The following is an 11,794-nucleotide window of genomic DNA, read 5'->3' as shown; positions in this document are numbered from 1 at the left end:
CCGGAAAATACACACCCTACTTATAATGCCTCCATCCACTGACAAACTAGAAGCAGATGCTATCCTTTTTGACGACGAAACGTAAGTGGTGAAGAAAGCAAAAATGAGACCAAGGTTTCGTTGTGATATCTATCTTTCGCTTGTTTTATATGACTATTCAGGTCTACGCGTAATTTATTTAGTTTCTCAATGGCCGGAGAGGACGATGCCCGCTTACAGGATTTTGTAATCTTTTAGCCTTGCTTTGTAGTTGAAGTATTTGCCTTGTAATCCAAGGTTTTTTCTTATTTATAATCTTGCTTCTCGTGGGAACACATTTCCTAATACTTTTATGAACAATTGATTTGAAGAATGCCCACAGTTCGTTCACGCTATCACAGTCTAGCTCACTCATTCTTTCGAACTGGGAAAAATGAAGATCTAACCGGTCAAGAACACCTTCGTCATCAGCCTGTAGAAAATTAAGTGCCCGAGTTGTTTTGCGGGGTTTGTGGGGACAGAGTTCGACAGTTATCGTGAACAAAACTACCCTCTGGTAAAATATGCCTGGGAGCAACGTAGTGTGCGTAGCATAACTTGCAAGCCTATCACTGATAAAAACCAAATCCAACGTTGATGCTGACTCGCCACTTTCTCATGTCGGGCCTTTAACCAATTGCGTAAGGTTATGGAAAACTGCTATGCCAACGAATGGTTCTGTTGGAGGCGCAAGACAAATGGGGACCGGGCTTGTCCACTCGATGTCGGGGACGTTAAATTCACCGCGACTATGAGGTTGCGAGTACTTAGACAATGGAGACAAAGGTACTCATTTAGTTTGAAGAAAAAATCGAGATCCGTCTGAGGGGGGCGGTAAACCGCACCGATAACAACGTTGGTTTTTCTAAGGGCCACCGATGCCCAGAGATACTATTCCCTCGATATCTTCCAATCTGCTCAGTACTAGTGATTCGCCGTATAGAATAGCGACCCCCTCTCGACCTTTTTTGTCTTTGCGTAAAATTCGATAGCCTGGTGGACAAATTCCGTGATCGCCGATCTCTGGACAGAGATATGATTCTGTTATTACGATTATATGCGGCGAGTAAGTTACTATTAGGCTTTCAAGGAGTGCGATCTTGTTCACAATACTTCGAGCGTTAACATTGACGCAACGTAGTTCTTCGTTATGGTATGTTTGTCACGTTTGGAAATCGCGTTCCCTTGTACGGGAAGAAAGCTTCACCCTGGTATATTTTGACGCATCCCACGCGAATAATTCTTTGCCGATCCTAAGTTTGTCATGTACCAGGGATACCTTAACTCCGTCCCGTTTAATGTGGGAACTACTGTCCCACAATAACTTTCTTATCTGTCTAGTTTCCATTGAGTAGTCCTCACAAATCGACAAGCCAGTCCCTTTGAGTCTATAGCCGTTTTTCAGTATATTCATCTTTCCCTAAAGTCTATAGCAGTTTTATTATCACGAGCCTTGGGCGGTCCGAACCTCCTCTTCCTAATCGGAGTAGCCTTTCAAGAGATTTTACTTTGACGTTAAGTGTTTGCGCAATTATATTTGTCACCGTTGCTGTGTACAGTGAATCGTTTGTTTCTTCCGCTGTCTCGGAAACCCCGTATATGATTAAGTTGCCACGTCTACTTCTACGCATCGAGATCTATAGTTGCTATGTCTACGCCTCGAGATCTATAGTTCTTCTTTTTACAGCTGCAATGGATTTGTGTAACGTGGTAATGTTAGACTGGAAGTTAGCCTGGAAATCATGGGAAGCTCTCTAAGCTCTGGTTTCGGCTTTCATAAGACTGTAGCCTGCTCTCAATGCCCTGAATTGATCGTTCTAGTTCCGTCTCGGCATTCTTAATCTCCGTCAAGCTGCCCATGACCTCCTGACGCATCGCTGTTTGATTGCTAAGAATTTCAGCGATCTGTTCCTCTAGTTGGGTTGGACGGGGGTTGGAGTCGACGTCACCACAAAGCATCATTAGTATACGTTCGAGTTTAATCAGAAGCCAACAAAGTTTCAGCGCACTATTCAAAATACAGCTTGGGCACGTCAGCTGAACAAGGCATACATTATTCGATCTTTCTGTAGATAACAGCAATTAACCTGTATGTGGTAAATCAAGGGATTAGCCATCTTCACGGGCTGCGCGCTGACGTGCCTACTGAAGTGCCGCTCGGTCGACGGCTCTCTCATATGGGTGCTGGTTCCTGAAAACGGCGCTGCATCCTTGTTTGGGTCTTGCATGACGATCGGGAGGTGACACAGCGATCCTTGGTGATAGTCTGTCGAAGATTTGCTTGGTGTTTCCGCGTAGATCTCCGAGTACGCCGCGATAAGCAGGATGACCTGCATGTGGTAAATGAAGGGATTAGCCATCTTCACAGGCTGCGCGCTGACGTGCCTACTGAAGTGCCGCTCGGTCGACGGCTCTTTCATATGGGTGCTGGTTCCTGAAAACGGCGCTGCATCCTTGTTTGGGTCTTGCATGACGATCGGGAGGTGACACAGCGATCCTTGGTGATAGTCTGTCGAAGATTTGCTTGGTGTTTCCGCGTAGATCTCCGAGTACGCCGCGATAAGCAGGATGACCTGCATGTGGTAAACGAAGGGATTAGCCATCTTCACGGGCTGCGCGCTGACGTGCCTACTGAAGTGCCGCTCGGTCGACGGCTCTCTCATATGGGTGCTGGTTCCTGAAAACGGCGCTGCATCCTTGTTTGGGTCTTGCATGACGATCGGGAGGTGACACAGCGATCCTTGGTGATAGTCTGTCGAAGATTTGCTTGGTGTTTCCGCGTAGATCTCCGAGTACGCCGCGATAAGCAGGATGACCTGCATGTGGTAAATGAAGGGATTAGCCATCTTCACGGGCTGCGCGCAGACGTGCCTACTGAAGTGCCACTCGGTCGACGGCTCTCTAATATGGGTGCTGATTCCTGAAAACGGCGCTGCATCCTTGTTTGGGTCTTGCATGACGATCGGGAGGTGACACAGCGATCCTTGGTGATAGTCTGTTGAAGATTTGCTTGGTGTTTCCGCGTAGATCTCCGAGTACGCCGCGATAAGCAGGATGACCTGCATGTGGTAAATGAAGGGATTAGCCATCTTCACGGGCTGCGCGCTGACGTGCCTACTGAAGTGCCGCTCGGTCGGCGGCTCTCTCATATGGGTGCTGGTTCCTGAAAACGGCGCTGCATCCTTGTTTGGGTCTTGCATGACGATCGGGAGGTGACACAGCGATCCTTGGTGATAGTCTGTCGAAGATTTGCTTGGTGTTTCCGCGTAGATCTCCGAGTACGCCGCGATAAGCAGGATGACCTGCATGTGGTAAATCAAGGGATTAGCCATCTTCACGGGCTGCGCGCTGACGTGCCTACTGAAGTGCCGCTCGGTCGACGGCTCTCTCATATGGGTGCTGGTTCCTGAAAACGGCGCTGCATCCTTGTTTGGGTCTTGCATGACGATCGGGAGGTGACACAGCGATCCTTGGTGATAGTCTGTCGAAGATTTGCTTGGTGTTTCCGCGTAGATCTCCGAGTACGCCGCGATAAGCAGGATGACCTGCATGTGGTAAATGAAGGGATTAGCCATCTTCACAGGCTGCGCGCTGACGTGCCTACTGAAGTGCCGCTCGGTCGACGGCTCTCTCATATGGGTGCTGGTTCCTGAAAACGGCGCTGCATCCTTGTTTGGATCTTGCATGACGATCGGGAGGTGACACAGCGATCCTTGGTGATAGTCTGTCGAAGATTTGCTTGGTGTTTCCGCGTAGATCTCCGAGTACGCCGCGATAAGCAGGATGACCTGCATGTGGTAAATCAAGGGATTAGCCATCTTCACGGGCTGCGCGCTGACGTGCCTACCGAAGTGCCGCTCGGTCGACGGCTCCCTCATATGGGTGCTGGTTCCTGAAAACGGCGCTGCATCCTTGTTTGGGTCTTGCATGACGATCGGGAGGTGACACAGCGATCCTTGGTGATAGTCTGTCGAAGATTTGCTTGTTGTTTCCGCGTAGATCTCCGAGTACGCCGCATTAAGCAGGATGACCTGCATGTGGTAAATGAAGGGATTAGCCATCTTCACAGGCTGCGCTCTGACGTGCCTACTGAAGTGCCGCTCGGTCGACGGCTCTCTCATATGGGTGCTGGTTCCTGTAGACGGCGCTGCATCCTTGTTTGGGTCTTGCATGACGATCGGGAGGTGACACAGCGATCCTTGGTGATAGTCTGTCGAAGATTTGCTTGGTGTTTCCGCGTAGATCTCCGAGTACGCCGCGATAAGAAGATGACCTGCATGTGGTAAATGAAGGGATTAGCCATCTTCACAGGCTGCGCGCTGACGTGCCTACTGAAGTGCCGCTCGGTCGACGGCTCTCTCATATGGGTGCTGGTTCCTGAAAACGGCGCTGCATCCTTGCTTGGGTATTGCATGACGATCGGGAGGTGACACAGCGATCCTTGGTGATAGTCTGTCGAAGATTTGCTTGGTGTTTCCGCGTAGATCTCCGAGTACGCCGCGATAAGCAGGATGACCTGCATGTGGTAAATCAAGGGATTAGCCATCTTCACGGGCTGCGCGCTGACGTGCCTACTGAAGTGCCGCTCGGTCGACGGCTCTCTCATATGGGTGCTGGTTCCTGTAGACGGCGCTGCATCCTTGTTTGGGTCTTGCATGACGATCGGGAGGTGACACAGCGATCCTTGGTGATAGTCTGTCGAAGATTTGCTTGGTGTTTCCGCGTAGATTTCCGAGTGCGCCGCGATAAGCAGGATGACCTGCATGTGGAAAATGAAGGGATTAGCCATCTTCACAGGCTGCGCGCTGACGTGCCTACTGAAGTGCCGCTCGGTCGACGGCTCTCTCATATGGGTGCTGGTTCCTGTAGACGGCGCTGCATCCTTGTTTGGGTCTTGCATGACGATCGGGAGGTGACACAGCGATCCTTGGTGATAGTCTGTCGAAGATTTGCTTGCTGTTTCCGCGTAGATTTCCGAGTGCGCCGCGATAAGCAGGATGACCTGCATGTGGTAAATGAAGGGATTAGCCATCTTCACAGGCTGCGCGCTGACGTGCCTACTGAAGTGCCGCTCGGTCGACGGCTCTCTCATATGGGTGCTGGTTCCTGTAGACGGCGCTGCATCCTTGTTTGGGTCTTGCATGACGATCGGGAGGTGACACAGCGATCCTTGGTGATAGTCTGTCGAAGATTTGCTTGCTGTTTCCGCGTAGATTTCCGAGTGCGCCGCGATAAGCAGGATGACCTGCATGTGGTAAATGAAGGGATTAGCCATCTTCACAGGCTGCGCGCTGACGTGCCTACTGAAGTGCCGCTCGGTCGACGGCTCTCTCATATGGGTGCTGGTTCCTGTAGACGGCGCTGCATCCTTGTTTGGGTCTTGCATGACCATCGGGAGGTGACACAGCGATCCTTGGTGATAGTCTGTCGAAGATTTGCTTGGTGTTTCCGCGTAGATTTCCGAGTGCGCCGCGATAAGCAGGATGACCTGCATGTGGTAAATGAAGGGATTAGCCATCTTCACAGGCTGCGCGCTGACGTGCCTACTGAAGCGCCGCTCGGTCGACGGCTCTCTCATATGGGTGCTGGTTCCTGAAAACGGCGCTGCATCCTTGTTTGGGTCTTGCATGACGATCGGGAGGTGACACAGCGATCCTTGGTGATAGTCTGTCGAAGATTTGCTTGCTGTTTCCGCGTAGATTTCCGAGTGCGCCGCGATAAGCAGGATGACCTGCATGTGGTAAATGAAGGGATTAGCCATCTTCACAGGCTGCGCGCTGACGTGCATACTGAAGTGCCGCTCGGTCGACGGCTCTCTCATATGGGTGCTGGTTCCTGTAGACGGCGCTGCATCCTTGTTTGGGTCTTGCATGACGATCGGGAGGTGACACAGCGATCCTTGGTGATAGTCTGTCGAAGATTTGCTTGGTGTTTCCGCGTAGATTTCCGAGTGCGCCGCGATAAGCAGGATGACCTGCATGTGGTAAATGAAGGGATTAGCCATCTTCACAGGCTGCGCGCTGACGTGCCTACTGAAGTGCCGCTCGGTCGACGGCTCTCTCATATGGGTGCTGGTTCCTGTAGACGGCGCTGCATCCTTGTTTGGGTCTTGCATGACGATCGGGAGGTGACACAGCGATCCTTGGTGATAGTCTGTCGAAGATTTGCTTGCTGTTTCCGCGTAGATTTCCGAGTGCGCCGCGATAAGCTGGATGGCCCCCTATGTGGTAAATGAAGGGATTAGCCATCTTCACAGGCTGCGCGCTGACGTGCCTACTGAAGTGCCGCTCGGTCGACGGCTCTCTCATATGGGTGCTGGTTCCTGAAAACGGCGCTGCATCCTTGTTTGGGTCTTGCATGACGATCGGGAGGTGACAGAGCGATCCTTGGTGATAGTCTGTCGAAGATTTGCTTGGTGTTTTCGCGTAGATTTCCGAGTGCGCCGCGATAAGCAGGATGACCTGCATGTGGTAAATGAAGAGATTAGGCATCTTCACAGGCTGCGCGCTGACGTGCCTACTGAAGTGCCGCTCGGTCGACGGCTCTCTCATATGGGTGCTGGTTCCTGTAGACGGCGCTGCATCCTTGTTTGGGTCTTGCATGACGATCGGGAGGCGACACAGCGACCCTTGGTGATAGTCTGTCGAAGATTTGCTTGCTGTTTCCGCGTAGATTTCCGAGTGCGCCGCGATAAGCCGGATGACCTGCATGTGGTAAATGAAGAGATTAGCCATCTTCACAGGCTGCGCGCTGACGTGCCTACTGAAGTGCCGCTCGGTCGACGGCTCTCTCATATGGGTGCTGGTTCCTGTAGACGGCGCTGCATCCTTGTTTGGGTCTTGCATGACGATCGGGAGGTGACACAGCGATCCTTGGTGATAGTCTGTCGAAGATTTGCTTGCTGTTTCCGCGTAGATTTCCGAGTGCGCCGCGATAAGCAGGATGACCTGCATGTGGTAAATGAAGGGATTAGCCATCTTCACAGGCTGCGCGCTGACGTGCCTACTCAAGTGCCGCTCGGTCGACGGCTCTCTCATATGGGTGCTGGTTCCTGAAAACGGCGCTGCATCCTTGTTTGGGTCTTGCATGACGATCGGGAGGTGACACAGCGATCCTTGGTGATAGCCTGTCGAAGATTTGCTTGGTGTTTCCGCGTAGATTTCCGAGTGCGCCGCGATAAGCAGGATGACCTGCATGTGGTAAATGAAGGGATTAGCCATCTTCACAGGCTGCGCGCTGACGTGCCTACTGAAGTGCCGCTCGGTCGACGGCTCTCTCATATGGGTGCTGGTTCCTGTAGACGGCGCTGCATCCTTGTTTGGGTCTTGCATGACGATCGGGAGGTGACACAGCGATCCTTGGTGATAGTCTGTCGAAGATTTGCTTGCTGTTTCCGCGTAGATTTCCGAGTGCGCCGCGATAAGCAGGATGACCTGCATGTGGTAAATGACGGGATTAGCCATCTTCACAGGCTGTGCGCTGACGTGCCTACTGAAGTGCCGATCGGTCGACGGCTCTCTCATATGGGTGCTGGTTCCTGTAGACGGCGCTGCATCCTTGTTTGGGTCTTGCATGACGATCGGGAGGTGACACAGGGATCCTTGGTGATAGGCTGTCGAAGATTTGCTTGCTGTTTCCGCGTAGATTTCCGAGTGCGCCGCGATAAGCAGGATGACCTGCATGTGGTAAATGAAGGGATTAGCCATCTTCACATGCTGCGCGCTGACGTGCCTACTGAAGTGCCGCTCGGTCGACGGCTCTCTCATATGGGTGCTGGTTCCTGTAGACGGCGCTGCATCCTTGTTTGGGTCTTGCATGACGATCGGGAGGTGACACAGCGATCCTTGGTGATAGTCTGTCGAAGATTTGCTTGCTGTTTCCGCGTAGATTTCCGAGTGCGCCGTGATAAGCAGGATGACCTGCATGTGGTAAATGAAGGGATTAGACATCTTCACAGGCTGCGCGCTGACGTGCCTACTGAAGTGCCGCTCGGTCGACGGCTCTCTCATATGGGTGCTGGTTCCTGTAGACGGCGCTGCATCCTTGTTTGGGTCTTGCATGACGATCGGGAGGTGACACAGCGATCCTTGGTGATAGTCTGTCGAAGATTTGCTTGCTGTTTCCGCGTAGATTTCCGAGTGCGCCGCGATAAGCAGGACGACCTGCATGTGGTAAATGAAGGGATTAGCCATCTTCACAGGCTGTGCGCTGACGTGCCTACTGAAGTGCCGCTCGGTCGACGGCTCTCTCATATGGGTGCTGGTTCCTGAAAACGGCGCTGCATCCTTGTTTGGGTCTTGCATGACGATCGGGAGGTGACACAGCGATCCTTGGTGATAGTCTGTCGAAGATTTGCTTGGTGTTTCCGCGTAGATTTCCGAGTGCGCCGCGATAAGCAGGATGACCTGCATGTGGTAAATGAAGGGATTAGCCATCTTCACAGGCTGCGCGCTGACGTGCCTACTGAAGTACCGCTCGGTCGACGGCTCTCTCATATGGGTGCTGGTTCCTGTAGACGGCGCTGCATCCTTGTTTGGGTCTTGCATGACGATCGGGAGGTGACACAGAGATCCTTGGTGATAGACTGTCGAAGATTTGCTTGGTGATTCCGCGTAGATTTCCGAGTGCGCCGCGATAAGCAGGATGACCTGCATGTGGTAAATGAAGGGATTAGCCATCTTCACAGGCTGCGCGCTGACGTGCCTACTGAAGAGCCGCTCGGTCGACGGCTCTCTCATATGGGTGCTGGTTCCTGTAGACGGCGCTGCATCCTTGTTTGGGTCTTGCATGACGATCGGGAGGTGACACAGCGATCCTTGGTGATAGTCTGTCGAAGATTTGCTTGCTGTTTCCGCATAGATTTCCGAGTGCGCCGCGATAAGCAGGATGACCTGCATGTGGTAAATGAAGGGATTAGCCATCTTCACAGGCTGCGTGCTGACGTGCCTACTGAAGTGCCGCTCGGTCGACGGCTCTCTCATATGGGTGCTGGTTCCTGAAAACGGCGCTGCATCCTTGTTTGGGTCTTGCATGACGATCGGGAGGTGACACAGCGATCCTTGGTGATAGTCTGTCGAAGATTTGCTTGGTGTTTCCGCGTAGATTTCGGAGTGCGCCGCGATAAGCAGGATGACCTGCATGAGGTAAATGAAGGGATTAGCCATCTTCACAGGCTACGCGCTGACGTGCCTACTGAAGTGCCGCTCGGTCGACGGCTCTCTCATATGGGTGCTGGTTCCTGTAGACGGCGCTGCATCCTTGTTTGGGTCTTGCATGACGATCGGGAGGTGACACAGCGATCCTTGGTGATAGTCTGTCGAAGATTTGCTTGCTGTTTCCGCGTTGATTTCCGAGTGCGCCGCGATAAGCAGGATGACCTGCATGTGGTAAATGAAGGGATTAGCCATCTTCACAGGCTGCGCGCTGACGTGCCTACTGAAGTGCCGCTCGGTCGACGGCTCTCTCATATGGGTGCTGGTTCCTGTAGACGGCGCTCCATCCTTGTTTGGGTCTTGCATGACGATCGGGAGGTGACACAGCGATCCTTGGTGATAGTCTGTCGAAGATTTGCTTGCTGTTTCCGCGTAGATTTCCGAGTGCGCCGCGATAAGCAGGATGACCTGCATGTGGTAAATGAAGGGATTAGCCATCTTCACAGGCTGCGCGCAGACGTGCGTACTGAAGTGCCGCTCTGTCGACGGCTCTCTCATATGGGTGCTGGTTCCTGAAAACGGCGCTGCATCCTTGTTTGGGTCTTGCATGACGATCGGGAAGTGACACAGCGATCCTTGGTGATAGTCTGTCGAAGATTTGCTTGCTGTTTCCGCGTAGATTTCCGAGTGCGCCGCGATAAGCAGGATGACCTGCATGTGGTAAATGAAGGGATTAGCCATCTTCACAGGCTGCGCGCTGACATGCCTACTGAAGTGCCGCTCGGTCGACGGCTCTCTCATATGGGTGCTGGTTCCTGAAAACGGCGCTGCATCCTTGTTTGGGTCTTGCATGACGATCGGGAGGTGACACAGCGATCCTTGGTGATAGTCTGTCGAAGATTTGCTTGGTGTTTCCGCGTAGATTTCTGAGTGCGCCGCGATAAGCAGGATGACCTGCATGTGGTAAATGAAGGGATTAGCCATCTTCAGAGGCTGCGCGCTGACATGCCTACTGAAGTGCCGCTCGGTAGACGGCTCTCTCATATGGGTGCTGGTTCCTGAAAACGGCGCTGCATCCTTGTTTGGGTCTTGCATGACGATCGGGAGGTGACACAGCGATCCTTGGTGATAGTCTGTCGAAGATTTGCTTGCTGTTTCCGCGTAGATTTCCGAGTGCGCCGCGATAAGCAGGATGACCTGCATGTGGTAAATGAAGGGATTAGCCATCTTCACAGGCTGCGCGCTGACGTGCCTACTGAAGTGCCGCTCGGTCGACGGCTCTCTCATATGGGTGCTGGTTCCTGAAAACGGCGCTGCATCCTTGTTTGGGTCTTGCATGACGATCGGGAGGTGACACAGCGATCCTTGGTGATAGTCTGTCGAAGATTTGCTTGGTGTTTCCGCGTAGATTTCCGAGTGCGCCGCGATAAGCAGGATGACCTGCATGTGGTAAATGAAGGGATTAGCCATCTTCACAGGCTGCGCGCTGACGTGCCTACTGAAGTGCCGCTCGGTCGACGGCTCTCTCATATGGGTGCTGGTTCCTGTAGACGGCGCTGCATCCTTGTTTGGGTCTTGCATGACGATCGGGAGGTGACACAGCGATCCTTGGTGATAGTCTTTTTGCTTGCTGTTTCCGCGTTGATTTCCGAGTGCGCCGCGATAAGCAGGATGACCTGCATGTGGTAAATGAAGGGATTAGCCATCTTCACAGGCTGCGCGCTGACGTGCCTACTGAAGTGCCGCTCGGTCGACGGCTCTCTTATATGGGTGCTGGTTCCTGTAGACGGCGCTGCATCCTTGTTTGGGTCTTGCATGACGATCGGGAGGTGACACAGCGATCCTTGGTGATAGTCTGTCGAAGATTTGCTTGCTGTTTCGGCGTAGATTTCCGAGTGCGCCGCGATAAGCAGGATGACCTGCATGTGGTGAATGAAGGGATTAGCCATCTTCACAGGCTGCGCGCTGACGTGCGTACTGAAGTGCCGCTCTGTCGACGGCTCTCTCATATGGGTGCTGGTTCCTGAAAACGGCGCTGCATCCTTGTTTGGGTCTTGCATGACGATCGGGAAGTGACACAGCGATCCTTGGTGATAGTCTGTCGAAGATTTGCTTGCTGTTTCCGCGTAGATTTCCGAGAGCGCCGCGATAAGCAGGATGACCTGCATCTGGTAAATGAAGGGATTAGCCATCTTCACAGGCTGCGCGCTGACATGCCTACTGAAGTGCCGCTCGGTCGACGGCTCTCTCATATGGGTGCTGGTTCCTGAAAACGGCGCTGCATCCTTGTTTGGGTCTTGCATGACGATCGGGAGGTGACACAGCGATCCTTGGTGATAGTCTGTCGAAGATTTGCTTGGTGTTTCCGCGTAGATTTCTGAGTGCGCCGCGATAAGCAGGATGACCTGCATGTGGTAAATGAAGGGATTAGCCATCTTCACAGGCTGCACGCTGACGTGCCTACTGAAGTGCCGCTCGGTCGACGGCTCTCTCATATGGGTGCTGGTTCCTGTAGACGGCGCTGCATCCTTGTTTGGGTCTTGCATGACGATCGGGAGGTGACACAGCGATCCTTGGTGATAGTCTGTCGAAGATTTGCTTGGTGTTTCCGCGTAGATTTCCGA

This window comes from Ixodes scapularis, unplaced genomic scaffold (assembly GCF_016920785.2).
Source record: "Ixodes scapularis isolate PalLabHiFi unplaced genomic scaffold, ASM1692078v2 PGA_scaffold6__148_contigs__length_123643588, whole genome shotgun sequence".
NCBI classification, from domain to species: Eukaryota; Metazoa; Arthropoda; class Arachnida; order Ixodida; family Ixodidae; genus Ixodes; species Ixodes scapularis.
This window is presented reverse-complemented; position numbering follows the sequence as displayed.